Consider the following 26,500-nt stretch of genomic DNA (forward strand, 5'->3'; position numbering starts at 1 on the left):
ACATTAGTCTTTAACTCAACGTCAACAAACACCTTTTTAGGCTTACTGGTTGTTGATGAGCCTAAACCTGCAGGAGAACATTTGACAATTCCTATTAGATTCCATAACACAATTTATAAATTTCTATTCATTCTATGTTCTCCTCACCCTGTTCCTTTATTTCTGGATGTTACTTAAAAAGTAAAAATTAAATTGTACCACTTCAATCTTAAGAGGCTACTCTGCCAATTGAATCCCTCCCACCCTCCGTGGCTACTTAGGACGTGAAGGTCTGTTGGAAGTACGATCGTTTATTTTCTCTTTTTACACGGGAGGGAGATTACGCTAAACCCTATTCTTCCAACCTGTACTGAGCCGGCACTGGCGGGAGGGGGAATATAATTAAATATTAATGTATACAAACACCATCGGTATGGCTGGAATCCCATTTACAAATCTACCAGCTCAACTTTTTTCAAAACAGTGTTGGGGCGGCTTTCCGAATAAAAATAACCTTCTCTAGCTCTTGTTTCCAGGTAATAGTCAAGAGCTAAATCCATTGTTTTCGTTGCTATATATATATATATATATATATAGATATATATATATATATCATATATATATATATATAATATATATATATATATGTGTGTGTGTGTGTGTGTGTGTGTATATATATATATATATAATTATAACAATATATAAATATAAAACATATACAACATATATATTACATATTATATATATACTATGCAATGCATGGTGAATGTATTTCATTTTTATCTAAAAGGTTCATTACTTGATAAATTCGATAAAGTTTGTAATAAAAAATGGAAATCACGAGCTTTCTGTTCATTTAAGTTAGATGATGACGCTAATCCTTTCAGCTGATTTGTGAAATTTAGGCGGTCGAGCCAAGCACTAGGGCACTTTTGACCATTCTGCGCTTAAAACGGTCAAGAGAAGGAGTTAAGAGTGGTTGGAGAGAAAGATAAAGATCCAGAAAATAATAGAGATGAAGTGTAAAGGGGGACTGAGAGGTAATCCCAGTTATGCTAAGACGAGAGAAAGTTGAGTATATCTTACTTTTACCAGACCACTGAGCTGATTAACAGCTCTCCTAGGGCGGGACCGCAGGATTAGATATTTTGACGTAACCAATTGGTTACTTAGCAAAGGGACCTACAGCTTATTGTGGGATCCGAACCACACTGAAAAATTAATTTCTGTCACCAGAAATACATTCCTCTGGGTCTCCGTTGGGAGACCGGAGAACCGAACTCGGACCCTGAGATCGGTAGTCGAGCACGTAACCGCTCGTCCAACGAGGAACTCCTATGACGAGAAAGCTTACAGTTCAGCACTTCCTCTAAGCGGATTAATACTTTTATGATGGACTAGAAATGAAATCTGACACACGAAGCTGTTGGACATTCTTGTAGAAGAAGTTCTTGATCGCATCCGTTGTTTGTTCCCCAATGAGAGAGGTCAAGAAACTCTTACTGCCATTTTAAAGCTCTGGAAAGCCTAACGGAAAACGCAATTATCTTGGTTGTACTGCACTGCTGAAGCTGAACCGGCTTAGAGGGAACAAACCTATAAGCCAGTGTAGAATTAGGCTTACAAACTAAGATGGAATAAGCCTACTGACCTGAATAACAGCAAGATGGCCATGTGTCTTGGCCTGGGTAATGATCACACACAACGGATGTAGGGCTCTCTGTGCCCCTAACTTTGCTGCGCTTCATTGCAAAAAGTTTGTAACCTTAATATATCTGTAAAGCATGGGGGACTCTTTCGGTGATCTAACACGCAGAGGTATCATTTTTCCATAACATTCCATCTAAAGACGATAAATGACCGGTTTACAAAAAGAAATTTGTGAAAAATAAATAGACCACAGCTTTGGATCCCTCTTCTCTTGGAGTGTAGCGTCTAACACATATATAGAAAGAATAAAATTTAAATTTAAAATTATTTTAGTTATATATGGGTGTGGTTCATTTCTAGAAAGTCGGCATTCACCACGGGATACTGGAGAGAGAGAGAGAGAGAGAGAGAGAGATCGAGAGAGAGAGAGAGAGAGAGAGAGAGAGAGAGAGAGAGTGTCTCAGAAACTTTTTGAGTAGAATGCTGTCCCACAATCCTCAAGGGGCAGAACTCGTAGTCAAAAAAAGAGCTGAAGATTAGACGACGTGTGCTAACTATGGCACACGACTTAGAAGTTAAATTGTACAAGCTAAGTTATAATTGATGCAATTACCGCCGTACCTTCCTTCCTTTTCTTGTTTGCGAAGCAACTATGCAAGTCTTTCATATGAAGTGTCATTTCACTAGTAGGTAGTGATAGACAACACCATTCGTTTGTTCAGTCATACATAATTACAAACACACACACACATATATATATATATATAGATGATATATATACATACACTTATATGTGTATGTATGTATGTGTATATATATACGTATATATACATGCATAAACTTTCTTAGGTCATAGCAAGGGTTAAGAGTAAAACTAACAACTTCTCTTCAAGGAGACTTCCTGATAAGTGAAAGAATAAAGATATATATATATATATATATATATATATATATATATATATATGTGTGTGTGTGTGTGTGTGTGTGTGTGTGTGTGTGTGTGTGTGTGCGTGTGTGTATTTATGTATCTATATATCTACAAATATACAAAAATTTGTGTATATACACACACTTATGAGCACGACTAAAGGCGCCTGTACCTACCTCAACGAGGGAATAACCATAAAAATACAAAGCACACACAGCTACCTGGGATGTTTTACCTCCAGGGCAGGAGAAGTAAAGGCAAGTAGTACCACGGTAAGTCAATAATCCGCATTAGGGGAGCCATGTAACGCAGCACTACGAAGCAACAAGGGAAGGTTTAATATCTCCGGGCCATTGCATCTTTCTCCCACTCCATTTAACGACATTTATTCAGCGTGTGAAATAAGTCAGCTGCGAACACACACAGTACACGTGGGATTTACCTTCTAATAGACGTGTGGACATATACGAAATGCTCGTTTACTCAGGTATATATATATACTAGGTATGAAAATGACTACTTTCAGAATGTCTCAATTTCGGTAATTTGAGGAGGGTGATGTACTATGGCACGCACGAGCAGATTCTTCGTGCTTTTATACACGTGCACCACCGATCGATAATTATGATGAGTATTTGAGCTTACACAAAGAATAAGCTAAAAAAAATAAATAGAATGATCAAAAACTAAAGGAAATAAAAGTGTAAAAGAATAAACTAAAAAATAGACTGACCAAAAGCGACAAACGAAAGGAAAAAAAAAAAGTAATACTCAATAAACTAAGCGAATTGGGTAGATCAACTGTAGCCCTTCGTCATTTCTAAGTTTCCTTAATTTCAAAATTATACTAATAATTCTCCGATCAGGATCAATAATTCGTGTTTTGTAAGGGATAATAAATATTGTCAGTAAAATAAGACAAATTTCTTGTCCTTTTACAATAATGATTAAGAATAAACAGAAAACAAAATATACTACAATATAAAACCGAAAAACTTTCCTATATAACGAGAAATCCGTAGATCCGCAGTTTACTTTTCATTCCGTTCTTTTCTCAAATGATGAAAAGGGGGTAGGAATTGCTGGTGGGAATGGGGAACGCCGTTCCCAGACGAAATTAAACGCATAAACATTAAACTTATTTCCGGCACTCCATCTTTCGCTTATGCAATTTGCATGTCAAAGAGACCTTGCACCAGACGTTTATGTTTTTGAATAGTTATCCGCAATAGAAGCAGGGCTGCTGGGTCCCACCGACCACATCCGGGAAAAGAAAACAGCAATTCGGAAAATGCTTCGCGGAAAAGGATGGAGAACTGATTCGGAATTCCGCAAGTGGGAAATTTTCATTGTCAAAATTAAAAATGATGGACTGTTGCTCATGGACAAAGAAAATTAAACAACTTATTCGGAATTCTGTTCACTGACAGAAAGGAAAGACTGTCGCTAATGGACAAAGAAAATTAAACAACATATCCGGAATTCTGTTCACTGACAGAAAGGAAAGACTGTCGCTAATGGTCAAAGAAAATTAAACAACTTATTCGGAATTCTATTCACTGACAAAAGGGAAATAAAATACTCTTCAAAAAGGGAAACAGGAACAAAGAATTTATTAAAAGTTCTTTTATAGTAAAGAAAACGAAACAAGAATCTATTCAGGATTTTCCATAATGTCAAATCAGGAATAGAAGAATTAACTCATAAATTTTGCGACTGAAAAAGACGTAAGAGGTTTGCATTCATAATGATGGCAGCAGAAATTACAAGAATGGGAAGAATTTTTAGACAATATTCACAGGTTGATGAAGAAATTGACCAATTACGAATAACGTGATCTCGATCAAATTACGGAAGAATTACGCAAAGAAATAATGGACGTCAAACACTTTGTAATTGGAAGGCTAAAAATGAAGAGAGAGAGAGAGAGAGAGAGAGAAGAGAGAGAGAGAGAGAGAGAGAGAGTTAAACGGGAATTTGTATATAACTAAATATGTGACTGGACTGCAAACAGGTAACAATACCTAATAAATTTAAGAAGGAAAAAGAAGAAGGGGACTCAAAATGTTGCTACAGAAAAACATTTAAATGCAGGAAAGGGAAAAAACGACAAGACAAATTGCAAATAAACAAATAAGTGGATGAAGTAATTAACCGAAGAACAGAAATACAATCTCGAAGGAATTACGTAAGCAATTAGATGTATTAATCAAATTTTGAAGAGCAGGGAAAATGAAAACTGCACAAAGGGGAAAGAATTACGTTATTTACAATTTACAAACGAAAGACAAGCGCGTGAATTACTCAAGAGGATTATTCAATAATAGCTGATAATCTTCAAAACAAACACTTGAAAATAAAGACAAAAGTGCACAGGATGGTGTGAAACACGAGAAACGAAAGACGTATGTCTCGAATCTTCATTCAACATAAGCATAAACACACATACTCAGAAGTGGTACCTACACCACGCGAGGAATTCTGTAGCTATTAAACCTCTAAGATCTCGATGAATTGGAGATTGAATCCATCTCTCTCTCTCTCTCTCTCTCTCTCTCTCTCTCTCTCTCTCTCTCTCTCTCTCTCTCTCCTTAATGGATATCCTTAATGACTTACAGTAATAAAGAAGCACTCTCTCTCTCTCTCCTTAATAAACTACGATAATAAAGAAAAAACATGTTCTAATGGAAATAGCCTCTCTTTCTCTCTCTCTCCTTCCCTACTGAACTACGATACAAAAGAAACAGAAGGGAGATGGAGCTGATCTCCTTATCTCTGTACAGAATAAGGGCCACAAACAAACACACGAGAGCTGGAGAATACCTCTTTCCTATCTCCTTAATGAACTACATTAACAAAGAGAAGTATAGGAGTTGGGCATTAAGAGATTAAACTTGATCATTTTCTCAGAAAACGGATTATCCATAAAAATCATAATTACTGGTCAAATTATTCATACGGTAGTTCCAAGTCTGCTCATAAATTACAGCACATCTTTCGGTGGCAAATCCTTCCGTTTTCATTTACCTTTTCCAGTGAGACATCTGTTTGTTCGCTCAGTGTAAGAAGAAAGCCGTGAATGCGAAAAACTACCGCAGCAACATGTTATATAATATTTTTGTCCGTAACACGACTACTTGACGCATGAATGAATACAAATACATGATTGCAAGGTATATTTTCTCACGATAAGTATACCTCTGAACGAAAGCACACAATTATATCCTCAAATAAGTATGCATATTAGGAAATGCTTCTTATCGTCAAGTAAGAATTCATATTGGAAAAGGGTTACATTTATCATGAAAACAATATAACATATCAAAAGTATGATGCATCTGTCCATAAAATATTCGTAGGCATGATATCAGAAGGAATATAAGTACATTCTAAAATAACCAGTAAATATATATATATATATATATATATATATATATGTGTGTGTGTGGTGTGTGGTGTGTGTGTCTGTGTGTTGTGTGTGTGTGCGTGTGTGTGTTGTGTGTTGTTGTGTGTGTGGAAAGACTGAAGCCCCGAAACGAAAAACTCGGTAAAGATATAAACAACTGCAACAAAAATGGGCAACACCACCCGTCTCCTTCTGTGTGAATTTCTTGGAAGACATTTCAAAGATCTTGCCTGAAAGTTTACATGATCCGTCTCGAAGTTTTTAAGCTTATCGCTACTGAGGCTAATTTTAAATTTCTATAGAATTGGAAAGTCCTGTTCATCTTAAAAGATGCTGAATCTGCATACAGGACATACATGTATAAAGGTTTTATATATAAAATCTATATATCATACATACATACATACATAACATATATATATACTATAATATAAATGCACACATGTACATACATGTAAATATATGTGTGTATGTATGTCTTTCTATCTCTTTATATAAATAAAAGTTTATTGGAAATTTGGTGTCTCTGGCACGTGCCGTTTTTAAATTTTGTCCAAATTTCGAGTATTGTGGGTTAAAATTTCTCTTCATCTTTTCGCATATTTTAATTTTGGCCTAAATTCTGCAAATCTGAGGATATTCGACACAACTTTCGACGTCTCTGTCGTCTTTTAGTAAAATATGCAAAAGCTAGTTACTCAATAAGAATCCTGTAGTCTTAAGTAACACATTATTAAGAATGTTTAATTATTGTGTTACGTTCCGTCATTCGATTATAGTCTTAAAATATACGTCGTTCTTTGTGTATTTGTGCATATTTTAAAAGTCATTCTTTACGCGTTGCTCATATGTAAAGGCGCCAATGTTGGCACGAGGCCTGCTCAATCAAGCGGCAACATCAAAGCAACTGTTTCATACACTAACCTTCAGGATGAATGGGTCCGTTTTTGGCCCCGTATGTTAAGGAGACAGTATCAAAGTAAAACGATACTGGAAGAAATACTAGAAAGATATAGTTTCTGGAATCGTCGGCGCTTTCTTCTGGACGACGCAAACTGCCAAACACAAAATTTCATTTCCAGATCCCTGTCAAGACACAAGTTACTGAAAGGACAGTCTTGTAAATTTCAAGACGAAATATTTCGCTCCTGATACAACTTCGATGACGTTTTCTGAGAGAGAGAGAGAGAAGACGAGAGAGAGACGAGAGAGAGAGAGGAGGAGAGAGAAGAGAGAGAGAGAGAGAGAGAGTAGAAGAAAATTTTGAAAATTCTTATAGGAAAAAGTATTCATTGTGCAAAAGTTATGCATTTCATTAAATATCTCCTTTTTTCTCCAAATGACACAGTCTATATTTATCAACGGAGAAAGAATAAAAGCTCAGTGGAGAGAGAGAGAGAGAGAGAGAGAGAGAGAGAGAGAGAGAGAGAGAGAGAGAGAGAGAACACAATCCGGTTCCAAATCTGTCAGTAAAATAAAAATATTTGGCTTTCCTTTTAAGTCCTGCTTATTTTGCAGAACTTTGGCTTTTACGGTGACATGTTTGTGAAGTCTAACTGGAACTATATAAAAGATATTTATTCTCGAGCATCAGATTGGGAAACCCCCTAAAAAAAAAAGGAAAGACGTTCCTTGTTTTTCCATAGAGTCTGTAGGTTTGTTATGGATGATTGAGATTGTTTTGAAAACTTTTTAACACTCAATTTATGTTTGATGTAAACTAAGAATATATTTTTAACCAGTTTGATGAACACTGAGAATACATATTTAACCAATAAGTTAAGAAAACCGAAAACCGTGCACCCTTCACTAGGATATAATAAAAACAAAGGGAAATGAACTCTTAATCCAACAACAACAAAACTATTGGAAATTAGGACACTGAAATCAAAGTGGGTGACTAAGCTTACATTCCACTTAAGCTTGGTTTTTGTTTGTTTGTTTGTATGGTGTTTTTACGTTGCATGGAACCAGTGGTTATTCAGCAACGGGACCAACGGCTTTACGTGACTTCCGAACCACGTCGAGGGTGAACTTCTATCACCAGAAATACACATCTCTAACCCCTCAGGGGAATGCCCGAGAATCGAACTCACGGCCACCGAGGTGGCAGGCCAAGACCATACCGATCACGCCACTGAGGCGCTCTGAGAGAGAGAGAGAGAGAGAGAGAGAGAGAGAGAGAGAGTTTTGCATATGCAACGCTGCTCCCCTTTGTTGCTAGATGCAGCATTTCCATATCTGCAACAACTTTCTCTCCGTGTCTATTTCGCTGTCTTTCCACCCACAACACTCCATTGTGTTCCCCGGACTCCGGAGCTGAGCCTCCTGGCAAAAATATTTCTTGGTGATGTTGCCCATCGCCTTTTGTGTCAAGACAATCTGGGAGAGAATTTTACAAGGAACCACACACACACACACACGCACGCACATCTCCCCCCACTCCCATCCCCCCTCTCCCTCATACCATCTCCCTCCCTCTATGTAACAATTCATATATCCATCTATTTGGCCATCGCGTTTTGCCACTTGCGCTTTCTCCTCATTGTTATGTAGATTAATTTATGCTAAAACACTGTATCAATTGAAACAGAAAAGGAGATATTTCTCTCTCTCTCTCTCTCTCTCTCTCTCTCTCTCTCTCTCTCTCTCTCTCTCTCTCTCTCTCCACTAAGCTTTGATCCTTTCTCTGCCATTTGTCTTGTTGATAAATATATGCTGTAGCATTTCGAGAAAAGGAGATATTTAATGAAATGTGGAGCTACTGTACAATGGGTACGATTTTTTTATAAGAATTTTCTACTCTCTCTCTCTCTCTCTCTCTCTCTCTCTCTCTCTCTCTGTGTGTGTGTATGTGCATGTGTGTGTGTGTGTGTGTAAGCAAATCAAATATGTCATGTCATAAACATCGCAAAGAACAAAAAAACTCAAAAATAAACTTATGAGCAACATACTGAAGAATATGGAATTTGTTTTGACAATAAACTACCACTTAAAAATCTCTTCAGTAATCACCCTCGCCTACTTCATCTGCAGTATAGATTAATATTCTGTGCATTAAGCACTTTTCCTTACATGAGTAAGTCATGTTCGTTGGGATGACTATGTCTACAAAAAAAAATAAATAAATAAAAAACATTCACCCCAGCTTTGGTCGACTCTGTGAGTGTGTGTGTGTGTGCGTGTTCCCCTGTTATAACATTGGTAAGAACAATAATGACTGAAATACGAGATTCCTCTCTTTTACGTAAACCAACCGAACTTGCGTCGTATATTTTTAGCAAGTCTCTCTCTCTCTCTCTCTCTCTCTCTCTCTCTCTCTCTCTCTCTCTCTCTCTCTTTAAAAATACATATTCGCGTGACTTCTGCAAGAGCAGGAGAGATTCGTATGTAATAATTGTAGTTTTTTATGGACGTTAGCGTGATTCACTGTGATGTTGCGGTCGTGTCTCGAGAAATTGCTACAGCCAAGTCAGCAGCGATGATTTTGCTTCCTAATCTTGACCAAAGCCTTATTCATCCTGCGTTTCGAACCGCTCTGAAGTCAATTATCAGATTTAAAACTGTTTTCAAAGCCTTTACAGTTTCTTTATTTTATTTTGATTAGATGCTTGAAACATCTTACCAACATTTTGAACTTGATATAAACGAGAAAAATTTAAACAAATTACACTTTATATAGTTTACCAGATTTTAAAAAGTGAAAATTGATAAAGCATAAGAAAATGAAAACTGTTGAAGCTTGACATACCATATAAAACTGATACAATTTTTGATATTTGGCAATAATTCCTTCCATATATCACACGACTCCACAAGCGACAGAAAAACAGAAACGGAATGGAGACAAAACTAGGAGCTTATACATAACCCTACTGATGTAAATGCCCAACGTTGCTTAATATTTCAGCTGCCGTTGAAGCCAATCGATCTTAACCGTACAAGTCCTGATATGTATTTTATATAGACATCAAATATTCATCTGGCAGCTGCATGACGTAATCAGTAACAATTCTATAGCTATGGCACTGTAACAGACTCAAGACGGTCCTGACTTTACGAATGTCTCTATGACGTAGGTTTTGAATGACTTGATGAGAATGCTACTCATGGCTAGGTTGGTAGTGAGTTTAAATTAACTACGGTACCAAAAAATAGCCTTATGCCACTGGCCAGTGGCGGGAAATATATATATAATATATATATATATATATATATATATATATATATATATATATATATATATATATATATATATATATATACATATATATATATATATATATATATATATATATATACATATATAATATATATGTGTGTGTGTGTGTGTGTGCGTGTGTGCAACGAAGCTGTGAAGCCTCCTCATCCATAGATTGTTTACTTTCAATAAGCCGACTTCAAGCGCGGGTATTTGTCCTATGGCGGCCGATGAGTATAGTAAGGAACTGAAAGGTTAACGTGTTGTATGTGGACTTCTGGACTCTGTCCAACAATCGTAAACGATCCGTTAGACCGGGTCGAAGACCGGACAATACGAAGAGGGCTGGGCATAAATAATTCCTAGCCTTACTAAAGTTCGCCATAAGCCTTAAGCGACCTGAGGAAAGCGGCGACGGATCACAATGCGACTTCGAATCCCATAAAAGGAGGAAAAGCTTGGAAGATGTGGCCTTGCTTTCGCTGAAATATTCATCACTGCCTAAGTCACGCGTTATTAATTTTCCGTTCCTTCTCGAGACCTGCTGAATATTTCATGTTTTCGAGGCGTCTCGTTCGGCGCTTGCTCAAGACTGCATATGTTCCTTTGTTCGCGAGTAGAAGAGCTGCCGTAGTGTATGCTTGCACCGTGTTTGATATAAAAGCAGGGCATTTGAAAGAATAAACAATCACGCTATAGTAGATTCACATCAACCGTGCATTTGACGTCTAGGCCAGTCCCTTACGACGCTCCTGATTGGCTGTTGATAAGCCAATGACAGGGCTGGAAACTCTGCCTCTCGAGAGGTTCCACATAGGCAGGATGTATGTTCCACGTCTCCTGAGGTATATGTCTTTCAGGAGAGGTGGAACGTACATCATGCCTATGTGAACTCTCGAGAGAGACTGCGTTTCCAGCCCTGTCATTGGCTTATCAACAGCTAATCAGGAGCGTCGTAAGGGACTGGCCTAGACGTCAAATGCACGGTTGATGTGAATCTACTATAGTAACCTTATGCAGCTACTGTAAGGGTAGTTTTACAGAACACTGTCAGATTGAAATACCGTAAACCTCATTCTCATTTTAAATATTTCGTGGATTTATATTTCTACCGCAATAATATGAAGATAATACTGTTATCGGCTCGTCTGAGTTCAAAGGAGAGAGATTTTTTTTTATAGAAGTTTCCAGTTTATTCATCTTCCTACGCATTGTAGTTAAAGGAATCTAGCCTTAATACGGTAAGACAAGAATAAAACAGGTTACTCATTTATATAAGGTTAAAGGTAACCTGCAGTTTTTCTCAGAGGCGTTTCTTCTCCAAAACAACAATATCACATCTGCGTCAAAAATAGAAAATAAACAAGGGCCGTTTTGGCAACGGAGAGCACCGGCGTGCGTCATCGTCCCACTGTCTTAGCTTCTGAAGCGTCTATTCCTTTTGAATAAAGGAAAAAAAAAAGGGCGGTAATACAGTAAGATTAAGTGATCACATGAAGAAAAATAACGTACGAAATAAAGAGATGGGAGGCTAAGTTTTATGTTTTTATATGCATATGTGTATATATATATATATATACGCACACAAATATATATATGTGTGTATATATACATATACATACATATATGTATATAAAAACATAAAACTTAGCCCCCATCTCTTTATTTCGTATGTTGTTTTTCTTCATGTCATCACTTAATCTTACTGTATTACCGCCCTTTTTTTTCTTTATTCAAAAGGAATAGAAGCTTCAGAAGATATATATATATATTTGTATATATATATATATATATATATATATATATATATATATATATATATGTATGTATGTATATATATAAAATGTTTATATACCAACATGAAGTCTTGCAGTTACAAACATTATTCTACCAATAAACCAATCGCATTCCTCTATGTAAAGAGAATTATGTCACCATACACTGCACCTTCCCTCCCCCCTCCCCCCATGATGCCAGTCTCAGTAATACCAGAATTTTCACATGGCAAGGCTTAAAACAATCCTCTGCAAAATAAATGATCGGCTAAAGGTAAAGAAGGTACCGACACACTAATCTATCTGGCATCTGCGCGCATGCGGAACTGTTTTTGGAAATATGGATGATAGAGAAGCGAGATATCGAGTCAGCTGAAGAGGCAAGAGATGAGTGGGAGGGTAAATGCTATGCGGAGGACTACGAGAAAAGTAGGAGTCGGGGAGCAGGTAGTATATAAGTACACGAGCCTGAGTAGGGGAGGGAGGAGGAGGAGGAGGAGGAGGGGGTGGGAGGAATGAGGATGGGGATGGGAGGGGTGGGGTGGGAGGTAACTAAGGTAAAGAGGAACATCAATACGATGAGTAACATAGAGTTGAAAAAATAAGGAAGAATTTACAGTGCATAAGTGGAAGAGAAGACGTAGGTGGAAAAATATGAGGAAGGGGGGGGGGGTGGTGGGGGGTGGCGGTTAGAGAGTGTAGCATGAATAGCAGGAACAAGAGTAACTATTATGCACGTCATGCAAAGTAGGAAAAGGAATACGAGTAAGAGGGAGAGCCTGAGGAGCGTGAACAGTTGGTAGGAGGGTCGAGCAGAGGAGGAGGGGGAGACACAAGCTTGTAAAGAAGAGCACCCGTAACAGATGCAGGCAGAGGAATTACAAGGAGTGACAAGGATTAGGATGTCTCAAAGCCTTGTTAGTCCACCCGAGGAGATATCGTGTGCTCAGTTATCTCTACGAGGCGGCTTTACTGTTCATTCACTGTGTCCTAATGACCTTGTCTAGCTTTCTTTTGAACTCTTCCACACTGTTGCTGTTTACAACTTCTGGCGGCAGTTTATTCTATGTGCCACATATCTTGTATGTGAAGAAGTTCCCACAATGGGATGTGTTGTATCTCTTCAGATCTAGTTGCCATCCATTTTATCTGGTTTTCGGGAGGCCTATTAAGCAGGAGTCAGATAAGAAAAGAAAGCGGAGATGATGTATCATGAGAAGCAGGAGTAGGAAAAACACGCATAACAGGAAACGGGAAGCGAGCAGCAGAGGGGCAGGCAGCAGCAGTGTTAAGAAGAGCAGGAGAAGCAAGAAAAGCAGAAGTAGGAGAAAGAGGAGGAGCGTTAGCAGGAGTAGGAGTACAAGCAGGAATTGGAGTTGTAGGAGTAACAGCATTACATAGCATCATGAAAACAACTCTTTCCCTTTTTTTTATTCATGAAAGCATATTTGCAATCCATTGTTATTCACCCTTCGTAGTATCTGCCCAAACCACCAACTGGAGGGAGAGCCCGGCCGCCCTTAATCCAGCCTTGACCCTTAATCCTCCCTTTGATCCCAGCCGCCCTTCATCCTCGCGCCCTTTCCCGTCCCCTTCGAAGGATGAAGCTCTCTAGCAAATCCTTCAGCAAAACTCGAAGCTTACAAAAACACCCTCCTTTACAATGGATGGTTTGGTCCATATTGTGATAACATCTTACTATAGTGGGTGTAATGTCTGTCCGTCCGTCTGTCATTCAATCGCCTCCAAACGGTTGGTTCGGTGGACATGAAACTTGGCAGGGTTATGGTGGGGGCTCATAAGATGGATTATAATTGGGTTTCATCCTACCTCCCCGCTCCCTCCGAAGGGGGTGGAGGTGAGAAGGGATTCCCTGAAACGGAGCTGGTTTTGTCCGTGGAACGAGGCTGTTTATGCCCGTAGACTTAAATTACTTTACGAATTTTCATACAGAATCTCTGTATAGATATGTTTGCTAGTACTACTAATGCTGCTAGTAGCACTGCAACAGCTACTGCTCCTGCTACTGGCGGTTATGACGGTAATTTTAGAAATACCGATGACGAGATTAATAAACAATACGAGAACATAAATAACAAATGCAAAAATAAAAAACACGACCATCAACGAAAATAATAAAAGCAATATCGATAATGATGATGCAGATATACTGGGGAAGAGACAAAGAAAGAGGAAATAAATTCTCATCTTTATAGTTGAAATCGGTAATTATCCTCAGCCACGCAATGAATGCCCGGTTCATGACGCTCCCTTTATGAATTATGAATGACAGATGGGATAAGTAACGTAATATTCTTCGACTCGCATGAAAGAAGATTTATTGCATCGTCTAAATTGCAATAAACAGCGATTGATAAACTGCCATAAAGTCGGTTAAAGGTTCACCAAAATGAGGATGTTTTATTTTCCCTCAGAGAGAGAGAGAGAGAGAGAGAGAGAGAGAGAGAGAGAGAGAGAGAGAGAGAGAGAGAGAGAGAGAATGTTGCAATTTTTAAGTTATTGAGAAAATGTTTAGAATTTTCCACGAATTCGACATATGGGGATGAAGTAGCCATATGGTATGCATCATATGGTCGCAAAAGAGGCCATATATTATATAATGATTAAGAAACGTGAAATATGCATGAGCAAGCAATACAAAACAAATTAATTAAGTACAGTTACTTATTATAATTATCATAAAAAACATGAATAAAACAAAGAGGCCATTAACTTCACAAAACTTCCATTCCAGAAAAAACGCAGAAAAGGGATGTATGGTAAAATATAAACCAAAATTAAGAAATGAATAAATAAAACATAGGACTTAGAGTAAACCCTTGAAAATCAACGACTTTTCCAATCTCTTCTCTAAATCATACTATAGATTATACTCTTACGTACGTCCATACAAAATCACACACACATACACACACACACACACACATACGCGACAGCTATATCTATTTCCTTTTAATTGCGTAACCTGATGAATTTAGGATCACGCTCAGTACACACTTCAGACAAATCTGATAAGCTCCTGGGGCGAATATGCTGTTGGTATGGAGTAACTTGACCCGGCCCTTTCATCCGCCTGGATGAGATCCGTACCTCATATGGGATCGCGTGTCCTTTTCATTGCTCTGGAGAGATGGAGATGACTCCTCCGGCTGAGAAGACGTGGGTTCGCCTGTTCTGCTTTTAGACGTCTACGAAATTCTGTTAAATTTTGCAGAGGGAGGGTGCTAAATGTCCTAAATAAGATGTTTGGCCACGTTTGTTATTATTATTATTATTATTATTATTATTATTATTATTATTATTATTATTATTATTATTATTATTCATGAAAATCTCATAATAACATGAGTCACTAACATGGAGAAACAATCTTGTGTAGTGTACTGTAGTGTAGTGTAATGTAGTGTAGTGTAGAGTGTGTGTGTGTAAATATATATTTTCAAATATATGCATACTTACACGCGCACCACCACTGTGGATTTCTCACCATTATTATTATTATTATTATTATTATTATTATTATTATTATTATTAATTATTATTGCTTCTGTAGCTCCAATCTCAGGCTGTTGATTACTGTCGTTGTGGTGATCAGTTGCTGGATGACGACCTCCAAGTACCTGACCGTCTTCCCCTTCAATTGGGTTTGAATACCTGGTTGCCGGACGAAGCTCCTCTGTTGCCAGAGTTCCCATTTACGCGTTGTCGTTTATTCCTTCATTTCTTTCCATCATTGCTGAGTTTTGCTATTTAAACCCATAGCTGGACCCTACCCCATCAGGGATAGGTACTCATTTACAGCTGAGTAGACTGAGGAAATTATGGTAAAGATCCTTTCCCAAGGAATCAACGCCGAGGAGAGCGGTCACCCATCCAACGACTGACCAGCTCCAATGTTGCTTAACTTGACTTAAGTCCATTGACGACCTAACCCCACTCCATTATTATTATTATTATTTTTATTATTATTATTATTATTATTATTATTATTATTATTATTATTATTATTAAAAAGTTCACTCAATAGGCACGCAAGCTTTCCCATCATACACCGCTCATTCTCATATCATATAAAAAAAATAGAATCCGAAATGTGTCCTTACGTCTCCTTCTCACGAAGACAAAGCCTCCGTAACGGTCTGGCGTAAAGCCTTGATAACCAGGCAGTCAAGGTTAATGCAACAGACACCGTTTCAGGAAGGATTTGCGCAAATGGCTATGCAGGTACCTTTCCTGACCTCCCGCAGGGCATTACTGTGCAATACTGCCGTGGCTGTGGGAAGCCATCTTACTGCATGACATCGAATGCCGTTCTGCTGTAATATAGCAGCCACCATTCAACTGTTATGCATCTGCTGTTATTCTACTGCAATGCACACTGAAAGCGACTTTTGAGCAATATATATGAAACCATTTTATCTTGAAACTTCAGAAAAACCTTTATTGCAATAAATCTGAAAATGTTCCAAGGTACTACGTCATAGGTAGTTTTTACAGTGATGAATCATGTAACCATCCACTACATTATAAATAGTTTTACAGCAAGAAACCGTAAACGTTTCTAATTAATAAAAAAAAATTAACTAAACTCTATCAGAAACTATTTTACTTCTGAACCATTACAGATTTTTAAAAACTGAGGATGCATTGATGTAACAATTTCAATAATACTGTGATTCAAAGGCTTAACAAAACTATATTTCCAGTACTTGGTAGCTGGAACAGATTCTTTTTAAAGGGGGGGGAGGGGGGCGGCATATCTTCAACATATCTAATCCAGGTATTCTGATCAGGCAGTTCCTTCCTTAGGAACAACATATATGGGCTGGTTAATAGTTGTGGAACAGGAATTCATTCAAATCTCATTCTCATTCAGGTGGTTTGTTGGTCAAGTTTCCTAATTAAATCTAAATGTACAATTATTCAAACAGAATTTCGTCAGCAGAATGATTACCGTAAGGCTCCAGTGGCACATGAGGAATTTATCAATTTCATCTGGTTGGAGGGAAAGTACATCTTCATCTGGGCCTTATGTAAATAGTCAAGACACGTCCAGACTAATTAACGTGGTGTCTGAGTAAACCCCGGTGTCATTAAATTTTTCCACGAAGGCGGCTGCTGATCGAGTTTCTTCTTTTATCTCTCTCTCTCTCTCTCTCTCTCTCTCTCTCTCTCTCGAAGGTGCGAAAGTTCGTTGCCGTTGCTATTAATGGTCACTAAAGTTCAACTGAGCTAATTCGATAACTTATAGACGTCAAAGACCCGAATTTTTTATTTGGGTACATTAACACTGCCGCTTCAATGGTGAAACGAGGTGCTCCTTATCACTGAATGCTTAATTATCTGACTTGTATAATATTAACATAAAGCCAAGGAGTCATTGTAGAGGATCCTGTAATTGCTAGAGCAAAATAACGCCAAGGAGTCTTTGTAGACGATCCTATAGTTGCTAGAGGAACACAACGCCCAAGAGTCTTTGCAGAGGACAGAGGCTCCCGTAGCTGCCAGAGCAACACAACACCAAGGAGTCTTTGTAGAGGATAGAGGATCCTGCAGTTGCCAGAGTAACACAACGCCAAGGAGTCTTTGTAGAAGACAGAGGATCCTGCAGTTGCCAGAGCAACACAACACCAAGGAGTCTTTGTATAGGGTAGAAGATCCTGCAGTTACCAGAGCAACAAAACGCCAAGGAGTCTTTGTATAGGATAGAGGATCCTGCAGTTACCAGAGCAACACAACGCCAAGCAGTCTTTGTATAGGGTAGAAGATCCTGTAGTTACCAGAGCAACAAAACGACAAGGAGCCTCTGTATAGGATAGAGGATCCTGCAGTTACCAGAGGCAACACAACGCCAAGCAGTCTTTGTATAGGGTAGAAGATCCTGTAGTTACCAGAGCAACACAACGTCAAAGAGTCTTTGTATAGGAGAGAGGATCCTGCAGTTGCCAGAGCAACACAACACCAAAGAGTCTTTGTATAGGATAGAGGATCCTGCAGTTACTAGAGCAACTCAACTCCAAGGAGTCTTTGTAAAGGATAGAAGATCCTGCAGTTACCAGAGCAACTCAACGCCAAGGAGTCTTTGTATAGGATAGAGGATCCTGCAGTTGCCAGAGCAACACAACGCCAAAGAGTCTTTGTATAGGATAGAGGATCCTGCAGTTACCAGAGCAACACAACGCCAAGGAGTCTTTGTATAGGATAGATGATCCTGCAGTTACCACAGCAACTCAACGCTAAGGAGTCTTTGTATAGGATAGAGGATCCTGCAGTTACCAGAGCAACTCAACACCAAGGAGTCTTTGTATAGGATAGATGATCCTGCAGTTACCAGAGCAACACAACGCCAAGGAGTCTTTGTATAGGATAGAGGATCCTGCAGTTACCAGAGCAACTCAACGCCAAGGAGTCTTTGTAGAGGATAGAGGATCCTGCAGTTGCCAGAGCAACACAACGCCAAGCAGTCTTTGTATAGGATAGAGGATCCTGCAGTTACCAGAGCACTCAACGCCAAAGGAGTCTTTGTATGGGATAGAGGATCCTGCAGTTTACCAGAGCAACTCAACGCCAAGGAGTCTTTGTATAGGATAGAGGATCCTGCAGTTACCAGAGCAACTCAACGCCAAGGAGTCTTTGTATAGGATAGAGGATCCTGCAGTTACCAGAGCAACACAACGCCAAAGAGACTTAGTAGAAGATAGAGGATCCTGCAGTTGCCAGAGCAACACAACGCCAAGCAGTCTTTTGTAGAGGATAGAGGATCCTTGCAGTTTGCCAAAGCAAACACACAACGCCAAAAGGAGTCTTTGTATAGGATAGAGGATCCTGCAGTTACCAGAGCAACTCAACGCCAAGGAGTCTTTGTATAGGATAGAGGATCCTGCAGTTACCAGAGCAACACAATGCCAAGAAGTCTTTGTAGAGGATAGAGGATCCTGCAGTTGCCCGAGCAACACAACGAGCAACACAAAGCCAAAGAGTCTTTGTAAAGGATAGAGGATCTTGGCAGTTGCCAAGAGCAACACAACGCCAAGCAGTCTTTGTATAGGATAGAGGATCCCTGCAGTTACCAGAGCAATACAACCGCCAAAGTGTCTTTGTAAAAGGATAGAGGATCCTGGCCAGTTGCGCCAAGAGGTAAAAAAAAAAAACAACACAACGCCAAGTAGTCTTTTGTTATAGGATAGAGGTATCCAGCCAGTTACCAGAGCAAACACAAAACGCCCAAGGTAGTCTTTGTATAGGATACGAGGATCCTGCAAGTTACCTACAGCAACAACAAACCGCCAAGTAGTCTTTGTATAGGAATAAGAGGATTCCCTGGCAGTTACCAGAGCAACACAACGCCAAGCAGTCTTTGTATAGGATAGAGGATCCTGCAGTTGCCCAGAGGCAATACAACGCCCCAAAGTGTCCCTTTGTAAAGGATAGAGGAATACTCTTTCCATGACAGTTACCATAGCCAAACACAACACCAAAGAGTCCTTTGTATAGGAATAAGAAGGAATTACCTGCAGTTGCCAGAAGCAACACAACGCCAAAGCAAGTCCTTTGTATATAGGATAGAGGATCCATGCAGTTTAATTTTTTTTTTTTTTTTTTTTTTTTTTTTTTTTTTTTTTTTTTTTTTTTTTGCCAAGAAGCAATACAAACGCCAAAGTTGGTCTTTGTAAAAGGATAGAGGAATCCTGTCAGTTGCCCAGAGCAATACAACGCCGAAAAGTGGTCTTTTGTAACAAGGATAGAGGATCCTGCAAGTTGCCAGAGCAATACAAACGCCAAAAAGTGGTCTTTGGTAAAGGATAGAGGATCCTGCAGTTGCCAGAGCAATAAAAGCCAAACGCCCAAAGTGTCTTTTGAGAGGATAGAGGATCCTGCAGTTGCCAAGAAAGCAACACAATGCCAAGGAGTCTTTGCATAGGATACAGGATCCTGCAGTTACCAGAGCAACTCAACGCCAAGGAGTCTTTGTATAGGATAGAGGATCCTGCAGTTACCAGAGCAACAAAACGCCAAGGAGTCTTTGTATAGGATAGATGATCCTGCAGTTACCAGAGCAAACACAACGCCAAATAGTCTTTGTATAGGATAGATGATCCTGCAGTTACCAGAGCAACACAACGCCAAGGAGTCTTTGTATAGGATAGATGATCCTGCAGTTACCAGAGCAACACAACGCCAAGGAGTCTTTGAATAGGATAGATGATCCTGCAGTTACCAGAGCAACTCAAACGCCAAGGAGTCTTTGTATATGGATAGAGGATCCTGCAGTTACCAGAGAAACAACAACGCCAAAGAGACTTAGTAGAAGATAGAGGATCCTGCAGTTGCCAGAGCAACACAACGCCAAGCAGTCTTTGTAGAGGATAGAGGATCCTGCAGTTGCCAAAGCAACACAACGCCAAGGAGTCTTTGTATAGGATAGAGGATCCTGCAGTTACCAGAGCAACTCAACGCCAAGGAGTCTTTGTATAGGATAGAGGATCCTGCAGTTACCAGAGCAACACAATGCCAAGAAGTCTTTGTAGAGGATAGAGGATCCTGCAGTTGCCCGAGCAACACAACGAGCAACACAACGCCAAAGAGTCTTTGTAAAGGATAGAGGATCTTGCAGTTGCCAGAGCAACACAACGCCAAGCAGTCTTTGTATAGGATAGAGGATCCTGCAGTTACCAGAGCAATACAACGCCAAAGTGTCTTTGTAAAGGATAGAGGATCCTGCAGTTGCCAGAGCAACACAACGCCAAGTAGTCTTTGTATAGGATAGAGGATCCTGCAGTTGCCAGAGCAACACAACGCCAAGTAGTCTTTGTATAGGATAGAGGATCCTGCAGTTACCACAGCAACACAACGCCAAGTAGTCTTTGTATAGGATAGAGGATCCTGCAGTTACCAGAGCAACACAACGCCAAGCAGTCTTTGTATAGGATAGAGGATCCTGCAGTTGCCAGAGCAATACAACGCCAAAGTGTCTTTGTAAAGGATAGAGGATCCTGCAGTTACCATAGCAACACAACACCAAAGAGTCTTTGTATAGGATAGAGGATCCTGCAGTTGCCAGAGCAACACAACGCCAAGCAGTCTTTGTATAGGATAGAGGATCCTGCAGTTGCCAGAGCAATACAACGCCAAAGTGTCTTTGTAAAGGATAGAGGATCCTGCAGTTGCCAGAGCAATACAACGCCAAAGTGTCTTTGTAAAGGATAGAGGATCCTGCAGTTGCCAGAGCAACACAACGCCAAAGTGTCTTTGTAAAGGATAGAGGATCCTGCAGTTGCCAGAGCAATACAACGCCAAAGTGTCTTTGTAGAGGATAGAGGATCCTGCAGTTGCCAGAGCAACACAATGCCAAGGAGTCTTTGCATAGGATAGAGGATCCTGGAGTTACCAGAGCGACTCAACGCCAAGGAGTCTTTGTATAGGATAGAGGATCCTGCAGTTACCAGAGCAACAAAACGCCAAGGAGTCTTTGTATAGGATAGATGATCCTGCAGTTACCAGAGCAACACAACGCCAAATAGTCTTTGTATAGGATAGATGATCCTGCAGTTACCAGAGCAACACAACGCCAAGGAGTCTTTGTATAGGATAGATGATCCTGCAGTTACCAGAGCAACACAACGCCAAGGAGTCTTTGAATAGGATAGATGATCCTGCAGTTACCAGAGCAACACAACGCCAAGGAGTCTTTGTATAGGATAGATGATCCTGCAGTTACCAGAGCAACACAACGACAAGGAGTCTTTTTATAGGATAGAGGATCCTGCAGTTACCAGAGCAACTCAACGCCAAAGAATCTGTATAGGATAGAGGATCCTGCAGTTACCAGAGCAATTCAACGCCAAAGAATCTGTATAGGATAGAGGATCCTGCAGTTGCCAGAGCAACACAACGCCAAGGAGTCTTTGTAGAGCAGCAGAGGCTCCCATTCCTCGAGCTAGTTCTTGTTCTTGGACGGTTTCAGTGGACAATTCATAACCGCAGGAATGTTAAAATATTTTTTTCTTATTTCAATTCCTTAGATCTTTAGACTTCCCGTTATAGAAACGGGTTAAAAGACAAGATAGTCTGACAAACCTAAAAAAAAAAAAATCACACACACAGAAAAGTTTTTGAAGTGTTGCTCTTCGTAACAGTAGGGCCATTTTTAAGTCAAGTTATAAAAATGAACGGTCATATTCCTCCCGATCTCGTTGGTTGAAAACGGTGCCAGGGTTGAAAATCAATAAACTGGCTTGGAAAAATCAATACATTTTGGCTTGGGAGGCAACAACCGAATGAAAACGTGCATTTGCAGAAAATTTTCTACTGGCTGAGTGTAGCCGTTGTGAGATGGTGAACATATATAAACACACAAAATTTCCCTACACACTATAATATATATATATATATGTATATATATATGTATATATATATATATATATATATATATATATATATATATATATATATATATATTATATATATATATATAGGTTTCGACTTTATTTCTAATCCACCGAGGAAGTGCTAACTGCATAGGAGAAAATTCACATAAAATCTGCTCCCCCGCGCCCCCCCCCCCTCCCCCAGCCCCCGCCCCAACCTTGACGCCTGTCAGGTGTTTGTTTTTAATTTCTACAGTTCCAAATGTTTGTTTATATTACCCCCCTCCCACACACATATATTGTGAATTTCTGATTCTAGAAATAATTTCAAAAATGGTGAGGACCTACAACCACGAAGGTATTTGTTTACCTGTAGTTTACCTGATATCCATCAAAACTATATGCTAAATTTGAGTATTATCAAGATATATACTTTATATATATATGTATACACACACACACATTATATAATATATATATATATATATATATATAATGTATATATTATATATATATATATATATAACTATATATATATATTACATAAATAATTTACACACTATTTCCCAATGAGGAGAAGCTCCTTTCAGTTTTTGACAGACACTTTGTTCTGAGGCTGCTATAGTAGATTCACATCAAATATACATCTGATTTTAGGCCAGTCCCTTACGACGCTCCTAATTGGCTGTTGATAAGCCAGTCACAGGGCTGGAAAACCTCAGTCTCTCTCGAGAGAGTTTACATAGGCAGGATGTATGCTCCACCTCTCTGAAGGATACTTTAGAAAGACGTATCCCTCAGAGAGGTGGAACATACATCCTGCTTATGTGAACTCTCGAGGGAGACAGAGTTTCCAGCCCTGTGCCTGGCTTATCAACAACCAATCAGGAGCGTCGTAAGGGATTGGCCTAGACAAAGCAGATGCACGGTTGATGTGAATCTAGTATAGCTGCAAGTCCTTCACCATGTATGCAGTCCACCAAAAGACTGGCTACCAACTGCGCAGATCAAAAGATTCACCTTGGGTTTCGACGCAACTTGCATAAATTAGTCGACCACGCTCGGAAATTGTACCTCTTTGGAATTAGGAAGGGTATCCGCCCCCGACAAGGGGGATTAAGCTGAGAAGAAGACGACGACTCGGGAATCGCGTAAGGAGTTTTGGTAAGGAAGCAAACAATCTCAAAACTGGACAAACACGCATATATTATTTTATATACACATATATAAACAGTATACATACACATCTATATACAAACACACACACACACACACACACACACACACACACACACACATATATATATATATATATAATATATATATATATATATATATATATTTATATGTGTGTGTGTGTGTGTGTGTGTGTTTGTTTGTCTACTCTTGATAATGTTTGCTACTTTAGCTAGATACATATATACGTATGTATAAATAAATATATATATATATATATATATATATATATATATATATATATATATATATATAATATATATATATATATATATATATATATATACAGGGTCAATTAAACAACACGAAATAAAAACAAATGTACATACGGGCGGAATTAATGCATTTGCATGTATTTAAAAACACGACTGCTACTTTTTCCCTCGAAAGAGAGGGTGGCGAACGGAGACGCATCCTTCACGCGAATGACTGTAATTTGGATTTTTCGTTGAACTAATCCACAGAGCTTTGTCTGTCGCTGATGGATGAGTGTACTGAGCCAGGGCGTTCACTAAATTACCGCTGCCGTCGGAGTTTGCGTATGTACCTAAAGGCATGAATGTTAAACATTTAAAACCGAACGTAATGCTATAGATAAAGAGATGCGTTGAGGAGGATCTTCACCTTTAAATTTGATGTATATCTGCTGCCATGTGTTGTTTGTTTGTACGGTGTTTTTACGTTGCATGGAACCAGTGGTTATTCAGCAACGGGGACAAATGGCTTTCCGTGACTTCCGAACCACGTCGAGAGTGAACTTCTATCACCAGAAATACACATCTCTCACTCCTCAATGGAATGGCCGAATCGAACTCGCGACCACCGAGATGGGACGCCAACACCATACCAACCACGCCAGTGAGGCGTTCTGCCATGGGTTGGCTTAAGAATTTGATTGGTTCCAGTCATACATTCAGATAGGCTACTCCCTCTCTTTTCAAAACAGAGCAGAGACATTTTAAAACTAAACGTAATGTTGTAGAAAAAGAGGAGGATCTTCAGCTTTAAATCTGATATACATTGTAATCTGACAGATCAAGAATTTGAATGATTCCGAAGAATAAATTCAGAAATCGGTATTCTTCTCCATTTTCAAAATATAATGCAGACATTTTAAAAGGCGAGCGGAAACACGAAATTATATATGAAGAACAAAGCTGCAATTGCAGTAAAGAACCAAAATAATGACCACCATCGATCTCTCCAGAGAGAAGGACAAATGAAAAATATTTGAAAATACACAAAGAGATGAAGGATAACAAAGGGAACATTAAACAGCAATTGAAATATCATAGAAATGCAATGCAAAAGTGAGGTGCATTAATCTCTCTCTCTCTCTCTCTCTCTCTCTCTCTCTCTCTCTCTCTCTCATTATAATAACACTATCAAACACATATCGAGGTTCTAGCGAAGCCCAGGAGGAAGAGGACCCCTACAAAAAGATTAATGAAGAACAAAAGTTGTTAATGCAACGCACTATTGTTAAAACTCTCCAAAGAGAAGTGAATTAACTTAATCGTCAATGATACTGTCATTATTATTTTCCCAACATCCAGTTTCCCCTCGTTAGAAATGTCTCCTGACAAAAACAAGTAAAAAATGCGCCGTAGTTTCTTCGGCGCAATCGAGTTTTCTGCACAGCGTATATTGCTGTATGAAACTCTTAGCAACGACCCAGGAAACTCTCAGCCGCGGCCCATGAAACTTACAGCCACGGCCCGGTGGTGGCCTGTGTTAAGTAAAAAATGCGCCTAAGTTTCTTCGGCGCAATCGATTTTTCTGTACAGGGTATAATGCTATATGAAACTGTCAGCAACGACCCAGGAAACTCTCAGCCGCTGCCCATGAAACTTTCAGCCACGCCTCGGTGGTGGCCTGTGTTGTTGCCACCTAAAACGGTGCCAGACGCACGATCAAGGTTAACTTTAACCTTGAATAATCAAAACTATTGAGACTAAAGGGCTGCAATTTGGTTTGCTTGATGATTGGAGAGTGGATGATCAGCATACCAATTTGCAGCCCTCTAGCCTCAGTAGTTTTCAAGATCTGAGGGGGACCAAAAACTCAAAATCATTGCCCCGCTCATCCTTAAAACTGCTGAATCAGGTTTGAACCCTTTGTCCATAAAGCTAATCTTGCACCAAATCACGAAGCCTCATCAGCATCGCCTCGACCCAATTGAAACCCTGCATCAATCACCTTTGTATTATATAAAAATAAGATCATCCGGAAATCTAAGGCTTTTCAGTTCCTAAGCCATCAAGCCAACGTATTCTTGGTCTCGTTCTCTTTCCTTTCAAAACGTCGCAAAAAATAAACTTTTTACGAAACTATACACACGTGAGAGCAGAATAAGGCTACAAGGCGACCTACTTGTTGGACAGGGTTCCCCAGTACAAAATGCTCATATCTGACGGAGGAGAGAGAGAGAGAAAAAAAAGTCTCATATAGGAACACCAGAAGAGGAATCTTCTTACGTGGAATAAAGACAACTTAATCCACGTATAAGAAAAAGGGGAAAATTAATGCACATATGTAAGAAACTGATGTTCATTTGAGAAAGGACAAAATTGGATGGTCACAAGTGAAAAAAGAAAAATTATACTTATGAAAAATGGATGTTCGTAAGTAAAAAGAGAAAAATTATACTTATATGTTAAACGACCAATGAATGTTCATATAGAATGATATAAAAATGAATATATGTACATACGTGAAAAAACGGAAAAATGAATAAGCCCGTCTGAAAAAATGAAAAATGAAAAGGATAACAATATGTTCATGTTAAAAAGAGTAAAATTAATACTTATCTCTGAGAAAGATAAAAATGAATGTACATATATAAAAAGAACAGAATTGAATGTTTATATTTGAAATGGAAAAATTAATGCTGATACGTGAAAAGTAAAATAAATATTTATATTTGGTAAAAACAGA

General features: G+C 39.0%; 1 protein-coding gene across 5 annotated transcripts in view; it reads right to left on the bottom strand.

Moving 5' to 3' along the window:
- The window catches only part of LOC135195611 (protein tincar-like), a 630,442-nt gene that overhangs the window by 430,163 nt on the left and 173,779 nt on the right, over positions 1-26,500 (bottom strand). The gene's annotated exons all lie outside the window — the stretch shown is intronic.

The sequence above is a fragment of the Macrobrachium nipponense genome, chromosome 16, assembly GCF_015104395.2.
Source record: "Macrobrachium nipponense isolate FS-2020 chromosome 16, ASM1510439v2, whole genome shotgun sequence".
NCBI lineage: Eukaryota > Metazoa > Arthropoda > Malacostraca > Decapoda > Palaemonidae > Macrobrachium > Macrobrachium nipponense.